The sequence below is a fragment of the Artibeus jamaicensis genome, unplaced genomic scaffold (genome assembly GCF_021234435.1).
Source record: "Artibeus jamaicensis isolate MK-2021 breed Jamaican fruit bat unplaced genomic scaffold, CSHL_Jam_final contig_391, whole genome shotgun sequence".
NCBI lineage: Eukaryota > Metazoa > Chordata > Mammalia > Chiroptera > Phyllostomidae > Artibeus > Artibeus jamaicensis.
In genome coordinates, this window is record NW_026521814.1 from 10,677,580 (window position 1) to 10,692,191 (window position 14,612).

Genomic DNA, 14,612 nt, shown 5'->3' on the forward strand with positions numbered 1-14,612 from the left:
TCCCCCAAGAGCCCCCAGTGGGATAACCAGCTCAGTAATAGAGCCTTTGTTGTCTTTTCTGCTGTCTTTGTTGCAGTTTTTCTGCCCTTCGCTCCTACTTCCTGGGAATCACTTCCCAAATGAGCTGCATTCAAGTCCCACTTTCAGGCACTGCCTTCAGAGGAATACAAATTAAGAGAAGCTCATAAAATGAATGGGATGCAGTGCTCACCAGGCTGACATGTGCATATGCACCAACCTTCCATGTGGCCTGGCTCATCTGGGGTGTTCCTTACAAGTCTTCAAACCTTCAATTGATGACTAAAAGAAAATTAAAAATACTCCTATGTTGCAAATGTTCCTCTACATCAGATGACACCTCCTTGCATAATCATCCATGCCGTCACCTTGCTGAGGCCCCACTCTTTGTCAGGCACCGTGCTATCAGCTGGTGCTAGAAAGAGAAACAGAGTCTGGCTCCTGCCAGTGGAGTGTGTGGTCTGTCAGAGAGATGATGCTAGAAATCTGCAGAGTGTAAGAGCGCAATGGCAATGGGCAGTTGTGCGTGTGTGGTTAGGGGCTGTGCAGGATGAGTGGTGAGAGCCAGCGGAGCAGACCGAGCAAGGGCGGGACATGGCAGGGGAAGCCTGGCGGCCCCAGCAGCTATGTTCTGGGGTCAACTGCCAGCAGCTGGGCCACTGTGCCAAGGGGCATGCTCACTGCCTGTCCGATGAGAGTGGCCTGTAGAGAACATTAGAATTGGAGGGTTCCCCTACACAGCTCTGTGCGCTGGCCTTTTTAGGCTCATTGGCAGCGTCACCGGGGATGCTTTCATGTACAGTTGCCTCACAGTAGTTCACGTCTGGCCGGAGCGTCTGGGCTCTTTGCACCCTGCTTTTCTTAGTAATGACTTCCAAGTTGTAAATGTCCTCTTCCTGCAAGGCTTAAAGTGGAAAATTGGGAATCAGCTTAGTAAAAATTTCAATTCTAGTTCTTACACTTATGACTTTTTAAGGATTTAGTGGGAAAGTAGAAGAGTTATTTTGTTTAAAAAAAAGACAATGACTTCTTTTGGAAGCACACATAAGTGGCCCTGTCCAGAGTATATGATACTTTCATTTCAATCTGAATGGGAATTTAGTCTGTCATGAGCTTTTAGACTGACTGCAAGGATGAGGATTTAATGAGAAGAGAAAATTCATCTGATGCTGAGAGACATGGGTGCTGAAATCCGTCTGTGCTCTGAGGGGGCATTTCAGAGAAGCCCAGAATAATGGGATCGAGGTCTTGCCATCTGCGTGTTTATTCCAGTTTGACTGACCTTTGAAAAAACACACTTACATAGGCATCTGCACAAACTACTCCAGCCTTTGAAGTGGGCAATGAACATTGTATAATAATTATCACAGAATTGGACTTAACTGTCTTGAGCTTTCTGTATGTTCATTGGCTGATGGAGGCTTTGTACATTGAGTACCTTCAAAGAATATCAAACAGAACTGGTTTTTTTTAATTTGTTTTAGAAGGCATCCTATTGCCTCTGGTATGTGAGGGATGGTGGTGGAGAGCGGAGTGATTTGTTGTCACTTTCTGGGTCTGTTTTAAATGCTCCTGTGGCAGCATCCCTGCAACCCTTTCACTTTAATGTTTTCTGCTCTTTGTTTTTAATCTTTTCAAGGCAACAGTTGGGTTCCGCTTCTAGTACTTACTCTTGATTCCTGTCCTGTTGTGAGCCATTCTGGTGGGGTTTTTGGTTGGTTTGTTTTTTGTTTTGTTTTTTTGAAAGGCATGTGGCATCCTACTTTTCTGTACTATTTAATTAAAAGTTTGGGTTTTTTAGAGCTTGGCATTGCCAACTGCTAGAAAACGGAGCCAGTGGATGTATCCGAGGTATGAGACCCTCCTTTACCCTTGCAGCCTCCTCATCCAAGATCCAGCGCTTTCTATCAACTAATTCCCTGCTTGTGGAGGGAGATCACGACGCATGCTGTACCGAGGGCAAACTGCGTGTGTTCGTTTGTAACTTACATGAACATGGCCTAAAAGGCACATTTCCTGAGTTATTGTTCGCAGTTTTCTGTGAACTTAGTTATTACTAAAATGGTCTAATTTTAAATATAACAGGTCTACTTCTAACTTGGTTCTCTGAGACTGCCAATTCTGAATTTTATGCTGATATAATTTCTCCCCAAAATATATATGCTCCGGTCACCGAGGGCATCCACAGATGAATATCTTGTTTTGGTATATACAGCACGGAGGCAGCTGGGAAGGGGAGGGATAAAAATAACACTGTCTCAGAAAGAAAAAAAACAACCAAAAAACAATAAAAATTTGCTCAAAGCCATTCAGAATGATTGGCTTGCTCAGATGATGAATTTATAAAACGAGCTGTGTATTTATGGCAATTAAAAAAATTAAGCCACTTTTGATCAGATTTCTCACTCTTTCCATTGCCCTGGTATCTTCCTGTATCAGTTTTATTTAGGAAAATAATAGTGAAAATAAAGCCTTTTCTGGGAAATAACCCAGCAGTGAGAAAGAGATATTATTAAAATATTTTCTGAGAAATCAAAGTTTTAAACATTTTTTAATCTTCCATTTTTATGCCAGATTATATAGACTGCTGAATTTCACACAGAACTTAATGTATAATAAGAAAACAACCTATTGAAGCTGTCAAGATTTATTAATCTTGCTTTTGAGGACTTTGATTTGAAATGTCCTTTTTGGCATGCGGAATGAAATCATCCAGTAAATGAAGCACTTTAGTGGATTTGTGAGAAAATTGATCTGAATCGGTTCTTAATCTTTTTTTTTTTTTTGAGATAACAATTTTCAGGATAAACCATTATGGCACACTGAATTACAATCTATAAATTAGAATATAATGTGCAATTTGTGTTTAATTCTCTGGCTCACATTTTGTATTAGGTTTGTTTCTTTGCAGACTTGTAGTATTGTTTCTCATAAATAGCTATTTAAAGCCATTCACATAACCAAAATAATATTTATAGATACTCAAAGAATGACTAATCTTAGGACTGTAGCAAAGCAGAAAACTGTACTGTGTGGGTTTGCCACCTCCCCCCAACAAAAATTCAAGTTTTGGTTAAGTTTCTTGGATGAGCATAGTGAAAATTAGTTTCTTTTGGAAGGATCATACAATTGAAAGACTAATTTAAATTAGGAGGGCACACGGGCTTGGCAGAGGGCATTGTGAGAAAGCAAAGCATAATTTTCCTCCAAACAAAGACAGGCTTGCTGGAGAGCATGCTTTATTGCCCGGAAATTCTATATATATGCAAAGTTGCTCGTCAGTTCACTGTTGGGTTTTATGTGCTTGGTTTCTCTTTTCCTTTGGAAAAATCAAATGCTGAAAAAAGTCAGTGTTTGCTCCGCATGGTTTAGGCACCCGGCGCCCAGCAGGGGCAGCCCTCCTGACGGGCAGTGTTTCTGCCTGGGGTGCCCAGGGTGGTGCTCCGACCGGGGCTCCGGGCAGGTAAAATCAGGGCGTGTGCTTCCACAGGGCCCACCCCCGATTTCCGGAAAATGACTTTCCTGCATCTTTTTCTGACTCCTTCCCTCTGACAGCCGGGTGAATACTCGGGGTAAGTTAGGTTCCCATCCTGAACTCCATTGAGTGTTTTCTCTTTTTAAAAGCAGCTTTATTAAAACATACTGCACATACTGTACAATTTACCTACTTAAAGTGTACAGCTCAATAGCATTCAGTGGGTCCTGCAACTATTACCAGGGTCAATTTTAGAACATGTTTATTACCCCAAAGACAATCCACATCCAGTTAGTGTTTTCTGAAAACCCAGATTTGGATAAATTAATTCAATGAGTGGAAGGTGAACATTCTTTAGGCTACTTTTTTTTTAAACCAACCACCATTTTTTAAAATATTTTATTTATTTATCTTTAGAGGGGAAGGGAAGGCGAGAGGGAGAGGAACATCAATGTATGGTTGCCTCTCGTGTGTCCCCTGCTGGGAACTGGCCTGCAACCCAGGCATGTGCCCTGACTGGGAATCGAACCGCGATCCTTTGGTTTGCAGGCCTGCACTCAATCCACTGAGCTATACCAGCCAGGGCCTGCTACTTTTATTTACTTGTTAATTAAATCTATTGGGGAAACACTGGCTCAATCACATTAGATAGGTGTTGGGTATATAGCTAGCTCTGTAACACGTCATCTGTGCCTTGCATCGTATACTCATCACCCAAAGCCTAGTCTCCCTCTGTCGCCACGTGTTTGGTTTGCCCTCATCCCTGACCCTCCCCTCCTCCCCTCCAGTAACCACCATGCTGTTGTCTGTGTCTATGAGTCTGTCTGTTTTGTTGGTTCATTGTTGCTTTCTGTTTTATATCCCACGTATGAGCAAAATCATACGGTCCTTGTCCTTTTCTAACTTGTTTCCCTTAGCATGACACTCTTAAGATCAATCCGTGCTGTCGCGAATGACAGTACTCCATCACTTTTTATGGCTGAGCAGTACTCTGTTGTATGGTGTACCACATGTTCTTTTCTTAAACATATACATAAATATATTTTATCTTATTTTTTCACATTGTGTAAACATTTTTATTTTTTAATTTTAGTTGTTGTTCAAGTACAGTGTTCTGTCTTTTACTCCCATCCCAGCCCACCCCCCAGCCCTCCCCACCTCCGTCCTGTTTCCACCTCCCTCCCATTTCCACCCCCATTACTTGTTGTCCATGTGTCCTTTATACTAGTTCCGGTGAATCCTTCCCCTTTCCCCTCCACGTGTTCTTTATCCAGTCACCCATTAAAGACACCGAGGCGGTTTCCATGTCTTGGCCACAATGAATAATGAACATAGGGATACTTATATATGTCTTTACAACTAAATGTTTTTAAGTTTTTCAGATAGATACCTAGGGGAGGGATTGTTGGGTCATACGGTAGCTCTATTTTTAACTTTGGGGGAACTTCCATTTGGTTTTCCACAGCGGCCGCACCAATGTACATTCCCACCAGCAGTGCATGAAGGTACCTTTTTTTCACATCCTCTCTAACGCCTGTTATTTCCTTATTGATAGCAGCCATTCTAACAGGTTTGAGGTGGTATCTCATTGTGGTTTTGATTTTGCATGTCCCTTATAGTTAGTGGAGTCGATCATCTTTTCACATATCTGTTGTCCATCTGTATGTCTTCTTGGGAAAAGTGTTCAAGTCCTCTGCCTAGTTCTTAATTGGATTGTATGGGGTTTTTTTGTGAAGTTGTATGTGCTCTTTTTATAATTTGGATATTAACCCCTTATTGGAGGTACTGTTTGCAAAACCTTCTCGAATCTGGTTGGTTTCTTATCTTTGGAATTGCCTTCTGCAGCCCATGTCTGTGTCATGGCATAACAAGCACTTTCACAGCTCCTAACAGAGTGTGTACAGTAATTTACAGTGTGCCAAGCACTTTCTGTCAAACTGCAGCCGAGGGGCTTGGCAGGTGGCATGCAGGGTTGGGGTGAGGGGTTCCTAGGAGATTGGCCTAGAGGAGAGGAACCCTGTTATTTAGTGTGCACCTGCAGGCTGGAACCCAGACATTTGGGCAACCTGAGCATGACTGTTGCGGGGGGTCTGGTCTATGGTGGGGGTAGCAGAAGAGCCAGTGGCCAGAAGAGGACCCAAGGGGAAAAGAGGGATGTGGGCACCAGGAGGATTTTCTTACAGGGGTCAAACACCACGACGGAAGATTCTCAAACAGGAGGCAAAGGCCTGAAAGGGAGGTGGAGATCGTGGTGACTGTCCAGGTGGGGATGTGATCTACACCTGAGGACGGAGGAGCTGCAGCAGGCGCAGGAGAGTCAGGAAGACGACCTGCCTGGCTGCGGAATCCTGCACACTGTGAATGAACCCCACCCGCCCACGCCGGATGCCACCTCACACTTAGAATTGCCCAGGCCACCCCCTCTTTGCTCCATCTGAGCAGTTCTGGTCCTTGCTTTCTTCTCTGCAGTTCTCCTCCCCCCACCCCATACCTTTCCTCGGGCCCACCTCACTGTGTGCACCCACTGGGCAGGCTCCTCCAGTCAGCATTCTCTCTGAGACCCCAACCCTCCTTCAGCCAGCCGCTGTCACCCATAGGTGAGAGTGAACAGGTCCTGGGCAGGCGACTCAGCTCCCTGGGATGCAGATGGTTTGGACTAGCCCACACTTCTGCTGGCAGAAAGAACTAGAATGCTGTCATTTAGACAGGTTGGGGGTGGGCGGAGAAGGTTCAGACAAGATTTCTCCTGGGTCCTGAGGTCCAGATTCTGAGTCCCTCACCTGGCTGCCCGCCTCCTGGGCTGTCTCCATGTCTGTCCTTAAAGGTGTCATTTTCAGCTTGACACTTTCATGGAAAAAATATATTTTTTTGTCCAGATTAGCTGTGTACCATGTAGGAAAGTGGTTGACAAAATTTCCTTTTCCAGTGAGACTTCTAAGGAATTCTTTATAAGGCACCTCTCCCCCACCAATTTTTCTCCTCCCCGGGTTATTCTAACTCTGATGTAATGTGCTTTACCCCCTACCCTGCCCGCTGCAATTTAAATATACCTCACTGTATTCAGTAGATGTTATTTAACAACCATACATGTGTATATAAAACCATATATAATGACTTGGGCAAATATTATTTTTAAAACAGCAGAAATTTTATTTAACTCTGCAATGAAATCAAGAATACCTGTATGTTACAAATATTGGAAAGCACCCATTCATGTTTTATACTTTGGGTTTTCATAAGCATAGTGCAGCTGTATTTTATTGTTCAGATTTTTGTGTCGACTGGTAGGAATGTTTTATTTTTCTCCTTCCAGCACCGTAGAGATGATTTATAGGACAGCCCAAAGCAGCTATTGTCTGACCAGGAAATTGACACTTGAAGCTGAATTTTCTAGATTGCTGCAGAAATCTGCGTTGTGTGCGATGAAAGCTTAATCCGTGCAGGGCAGTCAGACTCTTTGGCTCTTTCAACACTGGAGATCGAGGTCAGTGTCCCTGGGCCCCAGGCAGTGTGGAGTGGAGAGTGCAGGAAACCAGAGTGCACTTCCCAGAAGATCTAGTTGGAAAAGTGTGAGGCTGACCCCTGAGGTCAGGGGCCAACCGTTAGAATGACAGTACTAGAAGGACCCAGAAAATTCCTACTCAGTCCAGGGTGGCATTGAGACTAAGGGGATTCTGTGATCTGGTTGGCTGGGGCCTGGAGAAAAGATTTGCCAACAGTGACAGAACCAAAATCAAACCAGGTGATTGCACTGTGGTCCTAAGACACCTGTATAGGGTGGGTAGCGTTTCAGGCTAGACCTAGAGATATAAGGGACAAGAGGGAAGAGGGGCAGCAAGGGCAAGACGGGGCGTGGCCCACATTGACAGCTGGGCTGTAGGCCCAGCAAGGGCGTGGACACACAAGGGGGAAAGGCCAAAGCCCAGATATGGGGGCTGAGCACATGAAGGGTTAGAGGGAAACTGACATTTCAGCTCTTCAGCCCTGCACCCTTCGCTCCGCATGCTGGATACCTGAACACACAGCACCCACGGGTGAATTTGGGCCTTCTCTGCTGGTGGGGACAGAGCACCCACACTGATGAGGACTCATTGGAGAGGCAGAGGCAGCTGGACCTACAAAATAGAGGCAGGACTTATAATTGAACTGAATTGGGAAAGGCAAATATTGACAAAAATAAATGCATTAAGAGTGATCGATTAAAGTTTCAACTCTGACTCCTGTTCATTTCTTGGTAGCTCTTAACTTTGAAATAATTTTAAATATATTAAAAAATATTGTGAGAAGAATATGAACAATTCCTCTGGACTCTTTACTCTGATTCTACCAGTTGTTTGCATTTTGCATTTGCTTTATCGTTCTCTTTTATTTTTTCTGAATCATTTGTAAGTTGACACATTGTCCTCCTTAACCCCTAAAGATTGATATTTTGGTATATATTTCCTTAGAATGAGGACATTTTCTTGTATAACCACAATGCAAGTATCAAAATCAGTAAATCTGGCTCCTTTTAATACTGTAATATTCAAATGCCATGCATAATGTTTTAATAGTTTTTTTTCTATTACTTTTGAACTTTCAGAGACTGAAATTTAATCACATTTTTTTTACCTTCTGACCGGGCTGGAGAGAGAACACACAGTGTATTTTTTCCAAATGCATCACACGGGAAGCCTTTGCCAAGTGTGCAAATATGCGTTTGGCAGTTGATGGAATTCCAGCATAATGGCCCCAATTAGATAAAGCCGCCAGAGAGATCGAGGAACTTTAATGCATAAAGTGCTTGCACATTTGTTTGCCTAGGAATTAAATTTTTACAGTGCTATCTCATTTCAAGAGTAACACTGAAATCACCACTTGGTAAGATCCATGTACATGATTTCTCTGTTTTTGCCTTAAACTCAGGAAAGATATTTTGATGATGCAAATTTAATATATTTACCCCAATTGGGTTAAATGGGTGTATAGCAATAAATAAACAAATAAATAAATAAATAGACACATTGAACAAGAAAGCAACTGTGAAATGCGTTCTAATGTCAAAAGCTATCCAAGATCTTGTCTTAGAGACAAAAAGGAAGAAACATCACGTGCCATGGGGCCCTGTTTGTCGAAGGCCAGCTGCGGTTCTGTGTCAGCGTGCGCGTGGAAGCATTTGGGGTTCCAGAGGTAGGAGTGTTGCCGGTGGTTAACTTGGCAGTGAGACCAGGTAGGTAGGTCACTAGGTGGAGGATAGTGAGGGGTGAGAGTTACTTTTTTTCACTTTGTACACCTTGTGGTTTAAATCTGCTGTCATGTGCTTGTATGTGCTGTGTAGTGACAGAACTTGTTGCAGTGAGGGGAGAGGAGAGAGAGACAGAATGAGATGGGGGGGAGAGGGAGAGAATGAGTCGTAATTAAAACAAAACCAATAGGCAAACTTATTAAAAATAGTGTAGCTTAGAAAGCTACAGTAATTAATAAGTGGAATTATGAATAAATTGGTTATATAAAATGAATCATTTTCTATTTTCAGCTATACATATATGGCTGCCAAGTTTCTCAGCGAGATTCATATATGGTCTCTTAAAACTAAATTTTACTAATGAGTGTATTTTGGTGCTAATTGTCGGGGAGCAGGCTGGCTTCTCTATCCTTCTGTACTGCCTTTTAAATGGCAAAATTGATTAGTCTTCATAGGCTTTGATGTGTTAAATTTAGGTTTTGTTTTTATCAGCATCAACTGATTTCATGCCCATTCTGTTCCGTCTCTGAAAGGAAGAAGCTTATTCATAAAGAGCAAACAAACATCACAGAGATATTTGACCATGAACATCACATGGTTTCAAATAGCTTCTTTCATCCTATCTCCAAACCATTAGAATTATTTTTATAAATCTTCATGTGTTAGGCCTGTTTTTCCTCTAAGCATTTGTTTTTTTTAAAAAAATAAAAAGGAACCATGACCCCGGGCAGAATTGGGATGAGAAGAAGCCATAGTGCAGAGGAGCGGGAGCCAACACCCGTGGCGTGCCGGGCCGAGGGCAGCTCTCCGCGGGTCACCTCACTTAGCCCTTCCGTCAGTCATGGCAGGCACAGGGCCATGTTGCTGGTTTATTATTGAGGAACTTGACCCTCAGAGTGGCTAAGAATTTCTTTCAGTTCTTCATTCACTGTTTCGTTCAGTCAACAAATAGTCATTGAATGTCTGCTGTGCCCCAGGCCCTGTGCTAGGTTAGGTCTGCAGTGGAAGAATACGGATGTGGTCCCAGCATGCAATGAGCCTGTCGTGGAGCAGAGGAGAAAAGCGTGGAATCGGTACACGCTTTCACACATTACGTAACTGCACGTTGCCTGTGCAGGCTGATGGCAAAGACATGATGCAGGGAGAGAGAATAACAAGAAGCTCACATCAACTGGGGTCTCAGAGAAGGGCACCCTGAGGAAGCCATGCGTAAGTGCAGACGAGTAGAAATCGGCAAGGCCAAGTGGTGGAAGCACATTCCAGCACACAGGAGGCCTACAGGCAAAAGCCCAGTGTGCTCGAGGATCTGAATGGGGTCCGTGTGGCTAGAGACGAGGGACCAGAGGAGGAGGGTGAGAACTGGGGCTGGAGGAGCAGGCAGGGCAGCTCATTAGAAGGTTCAAAACTCTTGTCAGCACCAGTGGAAGTTTTCGGGGCTGGAGGGAGCTCACATGTGCCTGGATCTTAAAGCTAGTGTCCCCCAACTGTGTCAGCCTTGCCCCGACTCTTGCTCTGCCCCCTCTGGCACATGGCGGCACTACAATGTTCTCCTCCACACTGTTTCCCAAGGTGGCTAAAGCACCACTTTCATGGTTCTACCTCCCAGTGTTCATACTGGGAAGAGTGGGGCCTCCTCAGTTATTGGATGATATGGAGGGAATTAGAAAGTATGGGGCCCGGGTGGGGGCCTGGGTGAGACCCCTAGAGCACACTGCCAGTAAAACAGAGTTCATGTTATCTAGAGCGGAGAGACGATGGAAACCAAGAAGCACTCAAAGGATTCGAGGGGTACAGTGTCCCACAATAAGCAGAAGCTTCCAAAACCACACAGCACTGTATGACTGTAGTAGGTGTGTATCCTGGAGCAGAAACAGTGCAAATGGTAATGAAGGGAAGTGAGTATGGCAAGGCGGGGGCACTGGACGCCCACTGGGGGTTACAGGGTAGGACTGGAGTCGAGGGGCAGAACAGGCGAGTTATAGATGGATGCTTCCAGGGAACCTGGGTCAGAAAAGATCCAGGGAAGTGCACAGTGGTTTCAGGGTTTGAGGGACCAAGTCAGAAACTAAAAGAATCTCTCTAATGTGGGAAGTCCAGATGTCTGTTTGGGCCAGGAAAGTCTTTCTTCTCCCCAGTCTTAGTCCATTCCGGCTGCTGTCACACAGTACCTCAGACTTATAAACAACAGACGTTTATTTCCTACAGTTCTGGAAGCTAAACATCTGAGATTGGGGTGCCAGCACTGCTGGGCAAGACCCTTTTCCAGGTCACAGACTTCTCCTTGTGTCTGCACCTGTTCCACGAGCCAGGAAGCTCCCTGGGGGTGGGGGTGGGGTGGTCTCTGAGAAGAGTGCTGATCCCACTCATGAAGCTCCACCCTCATGACCTAACCACCTGCCAAAGGTCCCACCCCCTAATACCCTCACCCTGGGCTGTGGGACCTCATTATGTAAATGGGGGGCACGTTCAGACATAGTAACTCCTAACTCTCTCCTCACCGCCCCCTCCCATTCTGTCTCCAAGTCTGGGCAGCACACAAAATGCTGGTAGTTTGCTCTAATGGGGGGACCATCACAGGTGAATATTTCCTGTGAAATGATTCTCTAGTTCAGGGTTTTAAATGGCAGATGCATCCTAATTCTGTTTATCAGTATGTAAGGACTTTCCTGGGTTTTGTATGGTTCCATGATTGCTGGAACCATGCTGATATTGCTGGTATTCCTGTTAGTTGGGTAAGGGGCGGGGCTTGATCATTTAATTCAAAATAATGATACTTAATATCCATCACTCTTTGAAGACTCGTATGGTTACATAAAAGGCCAATCAGCTGTTTTTTTCTGTAAGCAGAGAGGCAGCAGCCATATTTTTAACGTTCCCAGTCCACGTATACATGAGATGGACTGTGGCGGAAGGTTCAGGCGTCGTGAAGAGAGGGAGATGAGGGTTTGCTACGCATGTCAGTCCGCGGCAGATCATTCCCTGACTCTCAGCTGAGGAGCGTTGACCTACTGTGTGTGTGTCCTACTCAGTTTGAGCTTCCCTAAGAGGAGCTCATGGCTAATTTAATTGTTGAATGTGCAGAGTGTGCACTGACTTAAATTATAATCATTCCAGTGAGCCCTTTGAAATCTCTGAACCTTTTAGTGATATTAAAAGTATGGATGTATTGAGTGTGCTTAACCAGGAAATCCGAGTCTTTAATATCATTAACTGTAAGTAACTGTAGCCTCTAGGAAAAAGGGTCTTTACCTCCCCCCATGCCAGCCCCTTTGTCTTCCTCTTCCCCAGTTCAGGCCCCTTTAACAGGCCACGTCCAGGCCTGCTGCCCTCCACTTAAGGGAGTATGCCTTCCTTAATTTTTCCATCAAAACTATTCTCCACACAGCAGCCAGAATGATCTTTTAAAAACACTTCTGTGTTCTTGTCACTTCTTCGCTTAAAGTGCTTCTCACTGGGCTTTGATAATGTTCAAAATCCGCACCGTGACCTGCAAGGCCTTACCTGTGAGGCCCCTGCCCTGCTCGGGCCTCCCCCGCCACCCTCCGCCCCCTGTCCCGACTCTCCTGCCAGCCTGGCCTTCTTTGTCTCTTCACACCACGTGTGTTCCCTCTTGGCCTGGAAGGCTGGTGTTCCCTATCCCATCCCTCAGCCCCGAGCCTCCTCAGCCTGATTCCCAGTCCTCACCCTGACCCCCAAATCTGAATTTGCCCCACCCTCGGCCACCCAGCCACGTTTCCAGTGCACCCCGTACTGCGTCTCTGTCCAGCCCCCGGCACCACTGTGCTGAGAGGAGCATGTGGTCTGTGGGAACGCGGGTAGGGGCCCACTGTGAGCACCCCGCTGGCTTCCCTTAGCACTTTGACCAAGCAAATGTGTATTTACTCTCTTGTTCCTTAAGGGTCAATCCGACTAAGCTGTTATAACTGCCTGAGTGAGGACTGGCTAAAAACTGCTACTACTCATAGTAAATAATTATGCTCTTACTGGCAGGTATTTTAGGGTCCATTTCTACACCTATCGGTGGGGATCTTCACGCCTTCATAGGCCGGTAGGAGAGAGAGTTTCAAACAGGTGGCTTTTTCATAGAGACTTTATTTGCTTATTCGTACATTCCACTCAGGCTTTAGTCTGGGATTCTTAGAGGATCTGGATTTGTAAACCGTGGTCCGTGAGCTGTAGTTGTGATCATCGCACTCCAGACCACAGCTCTTGCAGGTCGTTCATGAATTCAAAACGGCCAGGAGTCGGCCAGCAGACTTTTGCTTTTATTTAGAAATATTTACAGTAGGGCCAAAGGATGTAATTAAACATCATTGAAGAAGTGGCTCTGGAAGTTTTTCGTGCCCCGTTATGCCGTGCTATGGAAACCAAGAAACGATGAAACAGAATAACTCGGCCTAAAGGGTAAACCTGGTCCAGCCTGCGATCTGCTGTGGGAAGAGCAGTGCCCGTGGCTTTAAAGGGAAAACAGGAAATTTCTGCTGGGGGGCTTCATTTACAACCGGCTCACTTTTCCCCTCTTTTCTGCTTTTCACATATTAAAGCAGTGTCTAGCTTTCTGAGGTTTTTAGAACAATGTGCTATGTCCATTTTACACCGTACTTTATGCATCTTCATACAGAAGTTGTAAAAGAACTCTTCCAAGAAACAGAAAAAAGGGACCTACACTTCATACCCCTGTGCTAAGCTCTTCTACCACATAATCATGATGCTTTCAGAGAAAGTACAGACAAACTGTTTGCTGTTACACTTTAGGAACTCAGCTGTAACACACTGGGAGGACCGAGTAAAGATGTAACAAATGTAACAAAGATGTAACATTATGACAAGACATAGCCTGGCGTTCGCAGAACAGTCCTCTCTACTCTTCCCCAGCCCTGGACGGTGCCAGGATGTGCTCTCGCCAGCGTGTCCCTGTTCCGCGCACGTGCCCCTGCTGGTGTTCACAGCAATGCCTGCCAGTCATCCTCATGCCTTCCTGTTTTCAATGTTTTTCGGTGCTGATATCCCAACCCAGGGATACTATTTATGTTCTCCCTGCAATCCGGTGATTTCCTGGGTGGAGAGGGGAGTCACAGGGACAGTTGCTGGGGAGGGGAGTGACCAAAGCTCAGGCCTCCACCTGGCTGCTGCTGGCCGGGCAGGAATTTGGTGACAGTCATGTGTCACGCTGGCCTGCCTTGTGGAGGCTCCTGGGCAGGCTGGACAGGTCTGGGCAATGGGCAGCATCTTGGAGAACATCCAGAAAGGTGCCAGTGTGTCAGGAAAACCTTGACTTCTAGGGTGGGGCATCCAGCCCCAGGGGGACTCCTTCTCTGGCCATAGAGGGTCCCGCTAAGATTCAAGCTGCCAGCCTTTCTTTGTTCTCTGTGAGTCCTGCTCTGCAGACTGACTGGCCTTTCAGAATGTGTCACATCTCTAGTGTGCCTCTACCCCCAGCAGACACCCTCGACTTTTGTGTTCTGGCCCCTGGGCCATATGGAGCCCTCGTGCACGTTAGAGAGTGGTACCCCCTGCTCTAGGTGGCAGAGGCCCCGGGCTGGGGCTCCAGGCTGGGCCCAGAGCTGGGTTCCTCCCCCGCACCCTCAGCCCGCTGGTTGCTCCGCCAGCCTTCCCTCCAGTCTTCTGCAGAGGCCTCGGTGGGGCCAGTGACGTGGCTGAGATACGATAGACCAGGTTTGAACTTTTCTGAGTCTGTCATCTTCTGTCTCTTCTCAGGAAGCTGGTAGCACATCTCCGCCTGGGTCCAGGGACAGGCCTCTGGCCTCCCGAGTCTGGGGACGTCTTCCCGCCCCCTGCTCCAGGCCCTGCGCACTTCATGCTGCCTGTCCTCCTCCCTCGCTCCTGCGTCACAGGTGCTGACTTGCTTGACAAATAGGCCAACCGTATTTACAG

The 14,612-nt window shown here is 45.9% G+C and overlaps 1 protein-coding gene across 14 annotated transcripts in view; it reads left to right on the forward strand.

Moving 5' to 3' along the window:
* Positions 1-14,612, forward strand: part of RAPGEF4 (Rap guanine nucleotide exchange factor 4) — a 286,117-nt gene that overhangs the window by 139,978 nt on the left and 131,527 nt on the right. The window lies entirely within an intron of this gene.